This window comes from Cimex lectularius, unplaced genomic scaffold, assembly GCF_000648675.2.
Source record: "Cimex lectularius strain Harlan isolate CLEC.00 unplaced genomic scaffold, Clec_2.1 scaffold186, whole genome shotgun sequence".
Taxonomy (NCBI): domain Eukaryota; kingdom Metazoa; phylum Arthropoda; class Insecta; order Hemiptera; family Cimicidae; genus Cimex; species Cimex lectularius.
This window is the reverse complement of record NW_019392979.1, coordinates 1,079,274-1,090,624: the sequence shown is the minus strand read 5'-3', so window position 1 is coordinate 1,090,624 and position 11,351 is coordinate 1,079,274. Positions and strand designations below refer to the sequence as shown.

The window sequence follows — 11,351 nt, the reverse complement described above, 5'->3', positions numbered from 1 at the left end:
GGGTTCGCAACAGCAGAGGTTATATCAACCCTCGGGGTGCCGGTGTTTTTAAAAAAAGCCCATTTGTAGGTATGTCGGGTTTGAATGCAGGGCCGCTGGATTCGAACCCGGGACCTTTACCTTACAGCGATGAGCGCCGTGTCAACGCTTAAACCGTTGCGGCCACCGACGCCCAATACAGCTTAATATTATAAATTTGATTTACAGTCCTTAGATACGAAAGTTATTGCTTTGCTTTACAAAATTAGTTTAACAGAAAAGATAAATTCATCTCATAAAGATAATTTCGGATAGAATATTGAATTATGGACGTCCCGCTTTGACGAGTTATTTGCTCTAGATTTGACAAGCAAAAAAAAAAAAAAATAGCTAAAGCCAATATTTATCCCAGCTATCACGTACAATACGCAAGTTTACATTCTTATAAAATCTGATTGAACTGCATTGGTCAAGTCTTCAGTATCAGCTATTTTTATCCAGACGTAGGAAGGGGGAAGTATTGTTTCATTGTCGTTCTGCTGAACATTAAAAACAAACAGTTATCCGTGTATTTTATTGACGTTATTTACGAAGGGATTGTCTCGTGAAAAATTAATTTGACAAAACAGAAAGATGGAGCGCTAATAGAAGTCTAGTTCTTAGAACAAATTATATGAGGTCGTTCATTTTTAAGGCAATAACGAACTTTTGTTTGAAGCTCGCCCTCTCAACACATTAGACAAGCTCGTTAGTCAGAATCTCTACAGTTACGCTACAAATAGAAAAATCAATATTCAGCCCTCGCTATTTTCTGCAAAATAACTCACACGTTGGCATAATGGTGTCATGCAGTGCTACGATCCTCGTTGAAAACAAACTTTGAAAAATTGTTTAAAAAAAAAACTTTTGGCAGCGACGTTGTGCAACCTTATTGTTTATGTTCTGGAATTGGGCGATTAGGGCCCCGGGGGCCCCCCCAAGTGGTTGTGCCTTGTGCATTATGAAAAGCCTTTGAAGCGTAAAACAGAGGAAGTTCGGTTCATCGCATCGAAAGGGATCCCTTTGTCTTCGACCTCCAACATCAATCATCGGCATTCCGATATTCATATTTCCCATCTCGTCCTATCGTCTAACGGCAAAGGTAAGGTTAAAAAAATTAAGTAATTTCGTCTAAAAAAAAAAACCAATGCAGGATACAGGAAAAATGATAAAAAGAACAGTTTTTGTTAAATTTAGCCCGATGGAATTAAGCGACATGACGTAAATAATTATATCCTGTCCTATTAGGAGAAGTAAGTGGAATGTGAATCACACACAGATATAACAAATTATATCTTCTTTAATTAATCGATAGTAATGAAAAAAGTTTGGTGGTTTATGAATGGTTATTAATTACCAGACATAAATTCGTTCTAGTTAAATTAATGACAAGCTGTTAATAAAAATAAAGTTGTTAAACTAGGTAACAGCATAGCTTCTTTTTTTATTAAATCGCCGAGGAAAATCTTTATGGAAAACGCTAAATATAACCATTTTAAACAAATGGTTGCTGATTCTGAACAAGATCCTAAAAAGGTTTGGGAGTTGATTAGATCAGCAACTAATGACAAACCTAATAAGGAAATTTTAATGAAATTGATTAATCTGATTGCTTCAAAACAGATAATTTTAAATCGCAAATGAATTTAATAAATTATTCATGTGTCGGTAAGAATATTAAAGAGAAAATTAGTGCATTTGAAATCTCCAACTTTGATCATAATTGGTACTGTTTGAGAGAACAAACTACTTCAACACCTTTTACTTTAAAATCAGAAAATTGTTCGGCACTGGAACCCCTTTTTAAATGCTTGAAAGATAATAATACCTTTTATGATAACTTTTTAAATAATTCACTAATCTCGTGGTCCGCTTGACCAATTAATACAGTACAATTAATTAAGGTTTTTAGTTGAGATGAAAAAAATTCAATGGCATGAGCGGGATTCGAACCCACGATCTTCGGCTAGATACGCCGCTGCTCTACCACCTGAGCTATCGTGACCTCGGTTGAAAAATGGCAAAAAGGAGGGAAAACTCATAAGGTGGGGTTGAGATAGGAAGTTGATGTCCGAGTGGTTCGAGGTCACGATGTCAAGTGGTAGAGCAGCGGCGTATCTAGCCGAAGATCGTGGGTTCGAATCCCGCTCGTGCCATTGACTTTTTTCATCTCAACTAAAAACCTTAATTAATTGTACTGTATTAACTGGTCAAGCGGACCACGAAATCAGTGAATTTAATGATTAAAATGAAGTACACTTCACTAAAGCTCTCCGTGACCATTTCAATTGTCGTCGAGAATCCAATCCGATTACACATTTGAAAAATGGCAAAAAGGAGGGAAAACTCATAAGGTGGGGTTGAGATAGGAAGTTGATGTCCGAGTGGTTCGAGGTCACGATAGCTCAAGTGGTAGAGCAGTGGCGTATCTAGCCGAAGATCGTGGGTTCGAATCCCGATCGTGCCATTGACTTTTTTTCATCTCAACTAAAAAAGTTTTTAAATAATTTTGTTCTTAAAAAGATTTCTAAATTTATAATTCCAATTGCCGAGGGCATTCTTAACACGACACGCAAGAATGGCACAATTACCCAGAAAACAAACACTTTGAGCCCTGAAGATGATCTCAATAAAGATCGAAACGTGGCACGATAAAGAAAATGTTTTTCTGAAACCTACATCACTCCAGACCGTATCTCACGATTTCTGAATAATTACTCGTAAGGGTTAACTTTTTCGAAAGAACCCTCTGGTACAAGAGGGGTGAATTTACATGAAATGATTCCTGAGAACAAAATAAGCAATTACATTAATTGCTGTTTTCAACTCAATTTAATCAAGCAGCTATCTCGAAAAAAATTATTTCACTGAATAAAACGTGATAACTGGAACATCTCAAGCTTCATGATTTGTGACACGGCAGAAATCGCTGACCTTGGGCCGAGACGTCACCTGCCATACTCCACTGACAGATTGTAGTAATTTCCTATTGATGCACAGTTAATAAATAGTAAAAAATAAGATTCATGAGAGTTCATTCAACGGAATCCGGTACTCACATAAATTAGTTAGGGATTTACTTAAGTATGGGCCAGTGGGGAGACATTGCTATGACAAGAAACTGATTCGTTTTTCAATTATAGGATTAATTAGCTCAACATTTACATTTTTTGTCTATATTATTTTCGTTTGCAAACACGCAAGTTTAATCCCTAAATCACAAGGTTTTATAATCGGCATCTAGATATATATAATAAAAGTATAAATATTCAATAATTTTTACTAAAAAAAATTGATTATTCGAAAATTTATCTAAATAAATTTATTTTGAGAACCTATAACCAAACAGTTCCAGGATGTCAGAGGTCCTTCACCACACATTTGAACAAAAATTTTAACGAAACAAAATAATAAGCTTTTTTAAGATTTATTTATAATTTCTTAATATATTTTGTTGATTCCTTGTCTTAGAGGATTAACCCACCCCAATTAATATCGGCCTATCACTTTATATCATTATATTTTTCAATTTTTCTTTAGATTTTGATTCACTTAGTGTGAGTCTGAAAGGTTTTAGAAGAACCATAACAAAGCAATTCAGATTTGGGGGTTTAATCCCAGAAATTTAACTACACATATGGACCAAATTTTGTTAAAATATGATAGATAAAATATTTCAATAATTGAACCGCGGTTCATCTAATTATGTTGTTGATTTAATTTGATATTGAAAATTCTCATTTTTTAAATCAGTTTTTTTATTTTTGGACTTCAAAAAAAATGTTAACTCGAAAAATAAAAATAAAACATTTTTGAAACTGTGCTTTTAACAATATTTAGATATCCATATTTCAGAAACTGCGGAAATGAATTTCTGTACCACTGTAAAGAATGAAAAGAAGAAGAAGAAATCTAATTCAGCCACATTTGAAGACGATGGGATTTTTAGAGAAAATTAGAATACTGGGTTACCGACAATTAAAAATTACAAGATTAACATATAATAGAATGTGCTTCATGTTTATATTTTTTTATAATTGGGCGAGCTAATATTCTAATTAACAATTTCGTTTATGTGCTGATGAAGCTTGTTCTCACACGATTTCACAAAATTTTCTGTCCCCCAGTAAATAGATGTGTATATGCTTGGTATGCTAAAAAAAATTGAAAATAATCAATAGCAATCTATCTGTGAAATGCACACACCATTCTCAGACATTTTTTCTGTAATTGGTTTTTCATATATTTGACCAAAAGAAGTTGTAAGATAAAATGAGTGTTTTATGGATAAGGTCGATGAATTTTGTCATTAACATTTAAGCCAGATTGTTTTATTTAGTAGCGGCAATAATTTATGATGTGCTCCAATGGTTTTGTCACAGACAAGGTTGATGTAATGAGTGTAAGTCAGCTTGGAGTCCAGCTCATATTTAAATATTTTATGGGGCTTTTCTATGTATTTAAAAATTATCGGCCTTTGGGTTATATTTTGGACCTCCTTTCAGTGAATAGCCTGAGTTGGGTTTAATTTTTCTTTTGTTGATATATAAAAACATTTGTATGGTGATTAGTGACCGTTAATCGATAATTATTCAGAAATGGTGAGATGCGGTCTGGTGTGATGTAGGTTTCAGAAAAACATTTTCTTTATCGTACTAACGTTTCGATCTTTATTGAGATCATCTTCAGTGCCATTCTTGCGTGTCGTGTCGAGAGTGCCAGTCACTGGCATGGATCTGAAGATGATCTCAATAAAGATCGAAACGTTGGCACGATAAAGAAAATGTTTTTTCTGAAACCTACATCACACCAGACCGCATCTCACGATTTCTAAATAAATATCGATTAACGGTCACTAATCACCACACATTTTGGGAAATCTTTCTTTGTAAAAGTTTAACTTCGAGTTTTTGATATTATCTAAAAAACTACGGTCAAACAAAGTGCACATTAAATTATTATAAAATGTAAATGAAAAAGGTAACTTCACCAAAATGGAACACAGTACCACAAGGAACAAAAATGACATACATACTCCGAAGAACAGAAAGCAAAGAAGGAAGATAAATCGGTTTTTGGACATCACTGCTCGAAAAATCGATGGTCTAAATAGACGACAAAATATGTCTGAGGCATTCAGGTTCAAATCCTGAATTCAAATAACGCCGCTGAAAAATAAAAGGCCCAGCAAAGCGTTCACTTCAAGACCATTTGTGCGTCCAATATAGCGCTGGTCAGGACTGTATTGAGTTTTTATTTATCAATCTGTTCATTGGTATATTTTACAATGACATCAATCATGGCTTGGTTGATGAATAAGGAATACAATGGTTCCTTATCTACAAGGTTCCGAGAATTTCCTTTGGCACCAGGCAAATGGGTAATCATATTCCTTGAAACTAATCTGGACGGTAAAAGATCGGTATCAGTCCAGATAGTTTCGCCACCTTTGCCCAACACAAAATTTCTGCTTTGTTCTCTATCTTCGAAACCAAAATTTGAAAAATTTTCTAGGCTAAATTGGTCCTCCGAGAGCGCATCGTCTTCAGGAAAAACGTCGAAAGCGTCAGATTTATCATTGTCGTTTGGCAACAAAGCATTTTCATATTCACTGTAAGTTACTTCATCAGAAAAGTATTCCTCGTTTTCATTATCACTGATATTCCTATTTCACGTCGAATTTCTTCGTCAGTTACAAAATGTGAACTATTTGCATTGGCTGAAACAATCCAGGAAGATTACAAAGAAAAGCATCGAGAAAAGAAATTATTTTTGAACTAAAACTAAAAGAACATGTCGTACAACGTGAGGTCATATTGACCCATACCATCATTTTTCTAACTTTATTCTAATATTACGAGGTCACCTGTGAAAAGGGTTCAAGTGGTCCACGTCTTCAGGAAGACAAGAAGGAAAGCTACTCAAAGCCTCAACTTCTTCCGATCACTACCCTCTGATACACACGCGTTTTTGAAATTTTTGGGTCATTTTGGCCCGTACGTTGTAAAACAAAGGTTAATGTAGGCCATATGTTCGTTAAAATCTGGGATGATTGGCATTAAAAGAAAGCACTCCCAGCATAGTTTCTTTTATCTTCCTTGCAGGCAGATTATGCCGTGAAAGCAAGAGGATCTCTATTCAGAAAATTTCAATCAATACGAAATCATGGTGCCACTATTATTGGGTTCTAACAGCTATGCACAAAACTTCTACCATTAAATAGAAACCACACTGTTTCGGCAATCATTGTGAAAGGGCTAAGAAACGCAGAACGTTAATTTAACATATCTATCACTCGAATTTAAAACTGACCTTTAAATTGAAAATTTAGTTCTAGTTTGTAGTAAACTTTATGAATAGGCGCGCATGCGTACTCACGACATACAACACTGAGAGTGTGAGTCAGATTAAACGTCATCTTATACAACGATTCAAAATAGCATTGTCAGTCAGTGTGATGGAATGATAGAAATGAATTTAAAACTTTCCGCTTTAGCTTACTATCAGATCTTTAAAGGCTAATATAATTCCACCTACATCTATAATCAAACCAGGAGACTCAACACAATTAACACATAACAAAACTATATCTATGTTGTTACGGCCCAAAATTCACCCAGGATTGGCGTACCAAGCCAAGTCTCATTTGTAAAGTGCAACACCGTTGATGATGGCATTATGTATTAATCGCCCAAGAGGAATGAAAAACATTTGACAAATGTATATAATATAATTGTAGATACCTATCAAACTTTTGAAAACAGTATCGCGTTCAAATGAACTTTAGTTTACAGGATAAGCTAAGAAATGGGCGAACAAAGTTTTCCCAATTCCCATCGGTCTCTTCGTCCATGGTTCTGACAAGCGTGCTTGATTCCAAGTCGATCGCTTTTCTTTATCGCCTTTAAATGGAGAGGAATCGATGCCCTCCGGGATAAAAAAAAATCCCGTCTGCCTATTTTCGCGGTGTTTGTCTCCGAAATCCTTAAACCCTCCGAGAGATCTGACTAACAGAGAAAATAGTCAAGACGGAGATAAACATCGAATTGCTGACATAGTAGGTCACGTTTGGCATGTTAAACGTTGTTAACCGTTATCAGATCGGGCTAGAAAAATAGCAACGAAATAATATAATACCAAAAATAATGTACTAATTTAAATAATTACAATTATTTATTATTTTAGAAATTTTTCACGGTAAGAAAAGATCAAGAACAAAAAAATATACTTATACGTATATTTTATGTGTAAAAAAGTGAATTTACACAATGCAAAAAAATATTTTTTATATTCAACCAAAGTTTTTCTTCTCTCTCAAAGTGTTTGTTTTCTGCGTGAAAACTTTGATTGAACATAAAAAATATTTTTTTGCGTTGTATAAATTCATTTTTTTCCACATCCTACATGCATTTGTTAAATTTAAACAATGTTTGTAAATCCCAGGCCCTGAATATTAACTCAATAAAGATCGAAACGTTGGCACGGTAAAGAAAATATTTTTCTGAAACCTACATCACACCAGACAGCATCTCACGATTTCCGAATATTTAAAAATATTTTTGTAGGGTTATTGATAAATGACTGGTGGCGGTGTCGATTCTGAATGAGGACATGAAAAAAGCCGCGTCATCAGCATATTGTAAACATGTAACTCGCCACTTAAACTGACGTCATTAATATACATGTTAAATAATGTAGGGCCAAGAACTGCACCTTGTGACATCCCGGCTGTTGGTTTGCAGGTGACGGATTGACTTTTGGAAAATAACGAAAAATTTTCTATGGATAAGATGTATTAGGCTACTGGGGACACTGTTATGATTAGCTTGAAAATTGGAGCGTTGTGACACAGTCGAAGGCTTTTCCCTCAACTATTAAAATCAAATCAGTATGTCTTCTCAAGTTAAAGTTGCGAGCTTTATTGGTTTGGCAGAAAAGTAATGTCGTTTTTCAGTCATAGGATTAATTAGTCAATATTTAAATTTTTCCCATATTGTTTTCGGTTACAAATATGCTTGTCTAATTTATTAATTAAAAGGCTTTAATTCTCATCAGTTTTTGTTCTCAACTTTTTTAGTTGTGTCGAATAATTTAATAAGTAAACATATTTTTGGGTGAAATTCATTTAAAGCATTGTTTACTCTATGAATTCTAAAAAAGGAACAATGCAAACTGATGCATCTGAAAATTTGGGTGCGGTGTATGATACTGATGCAGTAAATGTTCAAAAATCGAACTGCAGAAAAATGTGACTATTTTCTTGTCCTAAAAACCACAGTTTTTAACTCTTAACGACTAAAATTTATGATTTTTTGTTTCTTTTCGCGCCAAGAAAATTATAATCTCTTAGAAGATAGTTAATCTCTTAGTAGCGTAGTTCGGAACTAACAATAAGTCAAAAGAACCATAATTTTTACTAGTTTGCAGTAATAGCTAATTTGGCCCTAAGAGGTGATATGAACATGTCTAAAATCAAAGGTGGCTTATTTTGGTAAGATTTTTGAGAAAGTAACAGTCAAATTTATAAATTATTAAAGCCGATATACAAAAATCGTATAAAGGCAAATATTGCTGCTCTTGTGCTGGAAATAGTGATATCACCACCATGGTGAATGACCATCGACTAACGGTCACTAATCACCACGCAAATACAAAATTTATTAGTAAATATTCTAAATTAGTAACGTATTAATTTTACTAAAGTATCATAAACCTTAAATAAACTAAATATGCTTTTGCACGGACAGGAAACCATATAATTCTCTTAATAACTAGTATTGATCAAGTCTGTAATCTTCTTAAATGTAATATTTGTTGGCTGTTAGTCTTGGTTTATTTATTGATTGTCCGGCTCTCTATTTATATAAAAGTTTGTAAACGAAGAATAATCTATATAATTCAATAATGCGACAAATCTGATAAAGCTATTAACGCATGTATCTCTATCCATCCCCCTTCACTCACCCTCACAATCTATGTGCCTATCTCTTCGTTTCTCTCTTTTCTTTTTATTTATTTTATATCGATCCATTTCTACTTTGCTATCTGTCCTGTTCTTTCTCTGTTTATCTCTCTCACTCTCTCTCTCTCTCTTTCCATTTTCTCTTCGCCCTCTCTCTCTTTCTCTTTTCTCTCCGCCCTCTCTCTCCCTTTTTCTCGTCTGTCTCTTAATTTCTATCTCGCTAACACCCTTAAATTACTTCAATTTAAATAAAAAATTTAAATTTAAATAACATTGATTAAGTTAGGAAATAAATTATTTTGTCCTACGTCAACCTCTTTGGACATAGGTATTTATTTTATGAGGTAAAAAACTGTTTCTTCTTGTTTTTTTTTGCTCTCTATCTTTTTTTATATATTTGTAAATGTATTTGATACACTTGATAGAAGCACACTACTCAACATTCATGTGACATCTTTCAATTAATTATTCTATCTATGTCATATATTCAAGGTATTGGTTGAGATAAAAAAGTCAATGTCACGAGCGGGATTCGAACCCACGACCTTCGGCAGGCGAACAAAACTGACTGTTTTATCTCAACCAAGAGCCTACATAGAAAGAATAATTAATTGAGAGAAGTAACTTTGTCAATTGACGACTAAAACGTAAATGGATTAATGTGACTGTGAAAACGTTTAAGCAAGTAAGGGTCGTAAGGTGCACTAATCGAATTGTTTAATAAAACAATTTTTCCTCCTTTTTTCCCATGATATGTGTTATAGCCTAAACGGTTGTCTGTTCGTTTGTACAATGGAAAACCAGGTTTTGTCATACTCGTTCATTCTATAAATGATTTTGGAAACTTTTTCGATGTGAGTTTGTTCATCCAATAACTGTGACTTAATGTAAGGACCACGCGATATATTATTTATCACTTAAAACCATAAGGAAGGGTTTGATTATTTATTCGGAATTTCCGCACGTAGAAATATATCCACATCGTCCGCAGTAAATAATTTTTCATTCAATGAAACTAGCACATGCATATGCAGCTATCCTATCTTTCAAAACCCAATTGTATTTGTGCACGCACGGCCCTTTCCAAATGCAATTTTCTATTTTTCAATAACGCCAGATACTTTTGATCAAACAAACGACACACAAATTTGGAAATGTCTGAAGAAGTTGTTCCAGGGAGAAATGACTTGAGGAATCTTTATATCTCAGGCCAATTGGGACGGTTTTGAATAAATCAGGACGACCGATGTTACGGAAAATGGCCTTCGCATCAACGTTGCATTGCTCGAGGATTTCCTTGATACTAAGATGGAAGATAAGAGCTTTTACCATTCTGAATTTGCCTGATGAGATCGTACTATTTTGTACATGATCCATTAAACCTTGAATATGTTCAGTTCGTAACTTTCCTTGGTTATTCTTAATGTAGAACAATTTACCATCTGCGACTTTCAAATACGCGTTGATGATATAGTTTTGGGTCAATCTTTGAGAATAGGAAGTTTGATTTATTTAATTTTGTCGAATTGCCAATCGATATCAGTAATATTGAGCAGGACTAAGATTTTTGTAGAAATGATGAATGATGGAGTGAGTGTGGTGTTCAATCCTTTTTAAAAAGATAGTTCCTACTCACAGTAAGTTGTTTTGCAACGATCCGGATTTCGAGACCTTTAGCTCATCATCAGGTTGCAGGATTTCTACGAACTGATGATGAGCTAAAGGCTCGAAATCCGGATCGTTGCAAAACAACTTACTGTGAGTAGGAACTATCTTTTTAAAAAGGATTAGATTTATGTTGCTGACCGGGAATTGCGTCATGATTCAAGCACATGGATCCACATGTTGGGAATTGGCTGGCATGAAATTGCCATCATGTTCATTTTTGTATAAAAACGCACGTTGTAACGATTATTGAAATTTTTAATAGATGGATCTTACCTCAGTGGATGAATGGACAAAATAGAACCAAAACTAAACTAACTTCTAAACTAAACATATTCTTAATCACAAATTATTAAAAAAATAGACAAAAATAAAAATAGAAAATTTTTTAAACTTAATAAGAGATACGTTTCGTCTCCTTACTTTTTACTTCAACAAGAATCAGCCAGTCAGCCCAATCTCACCTCACACAAGGTCTACGTTTTTCTATTAGTCCAGATGGTGGGAAGAAATAGTGGGCTTTATGTAATCAATGTTATAACGTCAACATTATTTTCTATGTCTCCATCTAGGTAATTGGTTTCAAGAAGGAATGCAAAAATCGTTATCGATGTTTGAATTGTGATTTGTAAGATATTTTTATATTGTTCAGCATATGGATTGCGGAACATAATAGGTTGAATAACCTTTAAAACATGTTTGACTT

At 34.1% G+C, this 11,351-nt stretch overlaps 1 long non-coding RNA gene across 1 annotated transcript in view; it reads left to right on the top strand.

Moving 5' to 3' along the window:
* The first annotated feature begins 525 nt into the window (after positions 1-525).
* Positions 526-11,351, top strand: part of LOC112127951 — a 181,407-nt gene continuing 170,581 nt past the window's right edge. Inside the window, exon 1 of the long non-coding RNA XR_002910795.1 lies at positions 526-1,120. This is a non-coding gene — a long non-coding RNA (uncharacterized LOC112127951). The remainder of the gene's footprint in view (positions 1,121-11,351) is intronic.